This window comes from Patella vulgata, chromosome 1 (assembly GCF_932274485.2).
Source record: "Patella vulgata chromosome 1, xgPatVulg1.2, whole genome shotgun sequence".
Lineage (NCBI taxonomy): Eukaryota > Metazoa > Mollusca > Gastropoda > Patellidae > Patella > Patella vulgata.
This window is the reverse complement of record NC_065879.2, coordinates 43783535-43791530: the sequence shown is the minus strand read 5'-3', so window position 1 is coordinate 43791530 and position 7996 is coordinate 43783535.

The window sequence follows — 7996 nt, the reverse complement described above, 5'->3', positions numbered from 1 at the left end:
ATAGCTACAATAGAAATGATTCAAATCAAACTCAGACATTCTCTATTTTTGTGTTTTTGACATACCCACAAAACATGTGGGATTATATTATCGTTACTCTTTCACTTCTGTCCGTTTGTCCATACTTCATGTAGAGGTCAGAGGAGGAATTATATTGATATTTAGAGTCACGCAACTACGTTACGGCCCCTTTCACTAAAACATTGTAAGGGCTCTACAGTTCAGCGTTTTGGCGATATGCTTTTCAAACTTGCTGGTCCTAAAGTGGTAGAAACCCTTCATAGTTGCGCAATATAACATGCATGTAAACCTGACTAAATTGTATTACACATTTCTTAAATAATTGACAATCCAAAATATGTTGCACGTACATAATTATATCAGAGATGATTGACCAAATATGGAAGCAGATTGCTAACTTGGTCTATGGAAAAACGAATCGGAAACCCTTCATAGTTGCGCAATATAACATGCATGTAAACCTGACTAAATTGTATTACACATTTCTTAAATAATTGACAATCCAAAATATGTTGCACGTACATAATTATATCAGAGATGATTGACCAAATATGGAAGCAGATTGCTAACTTGGTCTATGGAAAAACGAATCGGAAACAATGCATCAATTGACAGGTTAGGCAACTGTAAAAGAACCCTTGACACAGCTGGAATTCCAAATAAGAGTAGGCCGTAGCGGTGCTGTCAGGCACAATTTTCCTCGTTGCACACGGCATGGGGTATGCCCGTCTTCATTAGCCCAGCCAGAGCAGAATACTAGAAGGTTAAACCCCATTTCATTTCATGTATAGTTCTGTAAAGGTTCAATTCAATAGTCAATCGCAAACATCAAGGGAAACTAGGTCACAAATTTTATTACACAAATTTTACATGAAACGTAAACAAAAGAAAAACATTGAATAGAGTAGAGTTTATACAGTTATTGTTTGTTATACAGATAGTCGTATTTCTTGCATAACTTTTTATGTTGCGTGCTCTAGTTTTTATTAACGTTTGCATAATACGTAATATAATATATTACATTATGTTCGGCGTTTCACTGCACACACAATGCAAATTCCAGAGTAATAACATTCATAAGCAGCAAGATATAATATACATGTATTTAGGTTACGGTAATAAAATATAGATTAACGTATACAATATGAATAAATATGCAATCTATGTCCTGTCATCAACGAAATCCTGCAAACTTGGTTAACAATTTCTTTTTATATTAAATTTCGTCTTTCACATCCACTATTTTGAAAACGCATATCAATATGCATGAATGATTGTTATAATGTCAGTCAATGTTAATTATATATAAATGTCATTTTATGGTGATAATTATATTTGGAGCTGGTTTAAGGAGACCCGTGCATTCAAATTCTACTCAGAGCTCCTACTTTTTTCGAGGCTCGATGGGTAAGGCGCTGGCTCACTAACCGGGAGGTACAGGGTTCAGTTTAGATGTTGACCGAGAAAGATTCCCAGGTATTTTCCAGCGTGGTTTCCCTGTGTCAGTGGTGCAGGAACGGCGTCTAGTCGTTCGGATAGGACAGGAAACCGAGGGCAAGTGTATACGTTGAAGTGCGCGTATAATAAAACTTGATAGTTGGAATTTAATTGCTACCAGGGCAAAATTTCGCTTATAGCACACTGTATGGCGCTTGTCCGTCTTTATTATCTCAGTTGGTGAACAACGTAGGACGTCAATCCCCATTTTAATTCATTCCCTACTCCTTTTAATTATAATTCAGCTTTAGGCAGAAAACTTATGGTGAACTTAATCCAATAAGTGATTACAAATAAAATGAATTTTATGGTCTAAAGAGTCTTTTGAAGGTGTGAATAACGCCAATAAATAATTTGTTTTTATCTAGAAGTGTTATAAACTGTTAATGTATTATACTAAACATTTGTAAGACTTTTGCTAGAATTTTTGCTCTTTAAATTAAGGATAGCATTATATTGTATTAAATAATATCTCTGGCAAGTTAGTAGATTCACATATTTGTAATTTAATTAAGTTAGCGAATGAGTGACAGATGGTTACATAAAAAAGAGTCATAATGTGGTAAACATTCAATCGAGGTTGATAACAGATATCTCATGGGAAGTTTCTCCAGTAAAGTTCCACTAACCATATAAAGGGTGGGTTTCGACGTCATTTGGCTCAATTAACCAATCTCTCTAACTATTTACATCATATTTGACCAATTAGATAATTGAAGGTCCAAAACCCAAAGCTACAAAACTATCATACTTTTGAGAATTCGCCAGACAGCAGCTTGATTCCAGAAGGGAACGATGTAGCAATTTCTATCAGCAGACTTGCTGACTGGCTAGTGTTGAGAATGACTTTAGTATTGTAATCTATACTATGCTTTATCCATGTATCCGGCTATGATATATAAAATGTAAAAACGAACTGTTGCATTGTTGTTCCTGGTAAGACAACTGTCTTAAACTACAGAGATCGATAAGGAAGAAGAGAATACACAACGTGAAGGGGAAGCAAAGACAACAAGTGAAAATACTAGACTATCACAAAGCTACTAAGATATGTAGTAAGAACATGTGCATGGGTCGTACGTAGGATGAGGCGACCGAATTTGGCGGTCCGCTCTCCAGGTCTGACAGAAAGACCCATGGTAATGCATATTCTATTTGGTGCCGTAACGCAGTTTCGACCTTTGGAAGAAGAAAACATATCCTATTTGGTGCACGTGACTAAAAGATCGAGTACCCTGAAAGAAATCTGGAAGAAGAAAACCCATAGAACCAGTACCCCAAAGAAATCTGGTGGAAAAACAAATTGGTGGGAACAAAATCTGCTGGAAGAACAATTTTTGGTGGAAATGTTCACAAAATTGGGTAAATACATTTTCCCGGGAAAATTGAATGTGTTCCGTTGTTAACAGACCACATAATAGTAATATAAAATTAAAAATGTTTAAAATGCAACTGTATAGAACATAAAATATAGTCTTTCATAGGTTTTGATAGACAGAGTATATTAAACAATATATACTATTCAAAAAAAGTAGGGGATATTTGATTTTGGGGGCATAATACTAAAATATGCAAATGACTACGAAAAAAGTCACTATAGAACCTAACAGAAGAAACATTCCCAGTTACATGTGACGCCCAAACGCACCAATAGCTACCGCATGGAATGCAGGTGATGCTTGGGATCATCATGGGGGTCCAACCCAAGATTTGCACGACTCTGACTTTGAATGTTACAGTCATTGTGGCATTGAATTCCAGGGTGGAAACATCAGTTTAATTGTTTTAGTGACCAGAAAACCAATTTTGATATGCGTCGGCTTACCCAAAATGAAAGGTTACGTGCCCTTGGCATGCTACAGATCGGCACAACACAGGCGGTTGTGGCGCGGACGATGAATGTTTCTCAGTCTGTCATAAGCAGGCTATGGTCCAGATACCGTGATACACAATCTGTACAGGACAGACCACGCTCAGGTCGACCAAGGGCGACAACTCAAGCCCAGGATCGATTTATCCGTACCTTGGCCTTGAGAAATCGTGTCATCACAGCAAATCAGATCAGCGCTCGTCTTCAAACAGACACTGGTGTGAGAGTGAGTGGCCAGACGATTCGGAATCGACTGCATAGGGGTCACCTTCGCGCCCGACGTCCTCGCGTGATCCCTTGTTTGAGAGATCATCACATTCAGGCAAGACGTCATCGGTGTAGGGATCGTCAACACTGGGATAATCGACGCTGGAGCAATGTGATGTTTTCAGATGAGTCAAGGTTCACTGTTGATTTTTTGGACAGACGTAGGAGGGTGTGGCGTCGTCGAAACGAGCGCTTCCAAGACGTTAACGTCATCAGACATGATCGATTTGGGGGTGGTTCTGTTATGGTGTGGGGAGGCATCACTGTTGCTGGAAGAACGGCTTTACATGTTGTGCCGTTCGCACGACGTCATGGCCGCCGTTTCATCTTCCAGGATGACAACGCAAGATGTCACAGGGCCAGGATCGTTACAGGTTACCTCCAACAACAGAACATCACCACATTACCTTGGCCAGCACTGAGTCCCGACCTCTCCCCCATCGAGCAGGATGACAACGCAAGATGTCACAGGGCCAGGATCGTTACAGGTTACCTCCAACAACAGAACATCACCACATTACCTTGGCCAGCACTGAGTCCCGACCTCTCCCCCATCGAGCATGTCTGGGACATGCTTGGACAGAGGTTACGTCAACGTCAATAACGTCCTGCCAATGTCCAAGAACTTGCTGCTGCGTTGCAACAGGAATGGGACAATCTGGACCAAAATGACCTTAGACGTCTCATTAGGAGTATGCCACGTCGGATCAATGCTTGTTTGGCAAACAGAGGAGGATTTACCCGTTACTGACTTGGTTGTGATGCTGTGGTAACTTTGCTGTTTGACCCCGGGTATCATTTTACCCTTATAATGGTCAGTCTGTGCCTTACTTAGTCTAACGATCATTTGGAATAAATCGATGAATGTGAACTTCATTTCATTTTGTCATTTGTTTCTTCGTCAGTTTCATTAGGTGACTTTAATAACACTTAAAAATCAAATATCCCCTACTTTTTTTTAATAGTATAATACCATGAGTTAGGTATGTGTATTGTCAAGTTAACATGACCTGTAGTAAGTATAGTAAATCTGAGTAATAAAATTGAATGTAAAGTGGGTATAGGGGGTATAGCTAAGGAATAATAATAAGGAAACGGAATAGGGAATAAAATAAGGAATTAATGTTGTCTCCGGATCAAAGTGGGAAGATGGCAGAGCAAAGGATAGAGTTGGCATGTTTCTACTTTGATCCGTTAAAATGTATGTTTTTGTGTCGTTCATATATGTGTTTAGCCAAGTAGAGCTAATGTAATTTGGAGACTCTTAGTCCACGTTTCAGAATTATGGTTTTAGTCGAGTAAGACTAAATTAGGTAATTTAGCTTTTGAATAAAAGGTTAGATTGCTACAAATTTGTGTTATTGTGTGACCCATGTGTTCAGCTAAGTAGAGCTATTGTAATTTTGAGACCCTTAGTCCAAGTTTCAAAATTATGGTTATTTAACTTTTGAATAAAAAGTTAGGTTGTGTTAAAATCCCATGTGGTTAAATCTAGGGATGTAGGTATATTTTCCATTGGATAACTTTTTAGAAAAGTGATAGGTTATACGGTAAATTTTGTCCGTATAAAATTTTTTGTCATTAAATTTTGCTTTAGAATCGTAATATAAACGTTATATTTGCTAAATGCTATTTTGTGTCATTAATTAAATTTTGCTTTAAATTGTTCACGCGAGGTGATAAGGAATGTGTAATTTGACATGTCACATTGTACTCTTTTGTCTGGTTATTATAAACAATCGGTTCTAAATTTGACGTATGTGAAAGTCACGTGATTTCAGTGATGAGTTGAATGAAACTATATGTGTAATTAAAAGCTAGGTATAATTCTGATTGTCGTGTTTCTAAAATATAGACTGGTGTTCCGAGGGAATGAAGTGCACGTCACTTACTTTGGGACATATAAATTATAGTCTGGTATTGTCATAAGTTTGAGCTCAGCTTGTGTCAGTGTCAGTCTGATAGGAAATATTTATGTAATGTTGGGTAGTGTTTATAAAAAAACGAAATACAAATTTATAAATGATTAGGTGAAAAAGGTCACATTACTAACGGGAGAAATATAAAATAATAATGAAATTGTTTTGGCGGAATTCTAAAACAGAAACGGAAATTATAAAATTATCCATTACGGAGTTAAGGTCAAGAGGTCAAAGTTAGTTTGAAGATTTATAATTAAAGAGACACATCAAATGTTATTAATAATTAAATGAAGTTTAATTCATACTTAAACTGCATTAATAAACGGCTTGAAGGCATCATAAAGATTAATTGTTTAGGATAAACAAATTAATAAATCATGCGGCTTCATTCAAATGTTTAAATACCTGGGTAATTTTTATAAAGGCATTAACACTTTCTGTGGGGTGGGGGCTCCTACGTATAAAACTAATAAAGATTTAAATACCTGGGTATTTTTTTAAAACGGCATTGTCGAATCTATACTATGTCATTACTAATTCTAAAGTGTACATTAACACTTTCTGTGTTTGAAATTTGTTCCAGCTAAGAAATGAAACAAAATCTTGCTTTGTGCCACTGTCAAAGCGGTTGATTTAAAGTCCGAGCTGATTCAGATTTTCTAATAAATTAATATGTATAGTATTAGCTATTTCATAAAAATGTAGTCTTGCCTTACAGTAATGTGTATTTTTGCGTTTTTTAAATGATTAAAGTTCGAACGGATTCAGACATTTTAAAATTTAGTTATACGTTTGTTAATTCTAAGTCTGTAAAAAAAACTTTTATCATCTTGAACCGAGGTTTTTTAAATGCGGAATCTATGAAAGAAACACATGCAACGTGTAGGTTAAATAAGTGAAAGTTTTATAGCTACAGTAACCGTGATACAGGTTACATACACACGCTATACACACAATAATTACTCTTCATGCATCGCTAGTACATTCATTCACATAACTTCATCATCTGTCACCGACTCGTATCAATGAAATATAATGCCCATAGAATAATAACAATGTCATGTCCTAGAGTACGCTTTATATGGCTTACATTTAAAGGGTAACTCCCGCTATATATCCTCTTGGCTGATGATAGTTTCCATGTAGTAACAAGTATCGACAACGAGACGTGTACGTTGAAGACTATGGGGTTTTGGGTGACCGAGGCTACCACATTAAAAACCAAACTCCCGGTTACGCATGGACAATGGACTTTTCGTCAAATATTGACAACGGTCCCAGACCGTTGAAGATTAGGAGGTTCTGGGTGACCTAGACTAGACAAGCTCTAGTATAGAACATGAGAATGGTTTAAACAAGTATGAAACAAGTGCGCATGTATCAGACACAAGAGCTTTCCACGAAAGTTACTAACTGCATTCTAATAACAATGTTATCAATAAAGGCGTATGGCTCTATTCTTTGGAACCTTAAAATGGTCTAAATTGAATCTAAAAGCATACGTTAATGTAATACGCATCTATTCTATTTATATTCAATTTTAAAACTGTTATGGTAATTTCTGATCAATTGTTTTCGGTGAAATACATGAACAGTCCAAATTAAATGGCAGTCGTTAACGCCAACCTTGTCCATTCTAGGCGTTATTTTTATTAAAGATACATTATGGAAGATTCGGTAACGAGTTGGCAGTTCTCACTATAATAGTTAAAAACTAGATGAGGTAGAAGGCAATTTGGTGAAAATTTCATTCAAATTGATCCACTATGAACCGAGAACTAAGCGACTGAAATTCCCATAAGCCTCGGTCATCATTACTAAAGTCAGTACGATAAACAGCATAGTTTCGATTATCCATTTAATCGTTTAATGAGAAGGAAAGTTATGCAGTAAATCGGCTTACAATCCACTAAAGATCGCAGGCTAGCGCAGCCATCTAGAGTTGAGTATGGCCTGGATAGGTTAATTAATGTCTAATTAATAATTTAAATAACATTTCAGGCCTAAAGAAAGACCTGAAATAGGCAGATTTAGCTCTTGCATAATGCATGTTTAATTTTGACGTTTGTGAATCAGCCATTATTAATTACTTCTGCGTTGTCCTGTAGTATATGTTTTCTTTGTTCAATGCAAATCAGTGCCGGACTGGGCCCACCTGTCCACCTGTCCACCTGTCCGTGGCAGGTGGGCCTAAGCTCATTAAAAAAAGTGGGCCTAAGCCTATAAAGAAAAAATAAGAAAGAAAAAGACCTGAAGATTACTTTGGCTATCCTTGAAGCTAAAGAAATAATTTGTTACTTCTTAGAAAACAATTAATTATCAGTTATCATCACAGAAGTAAACAAATATCATCATAAGCTTGTGAGGTTCAGGGGCTTATGATGATATTCGTTTCACTTCTGTGAGTGCGAAGATTCTC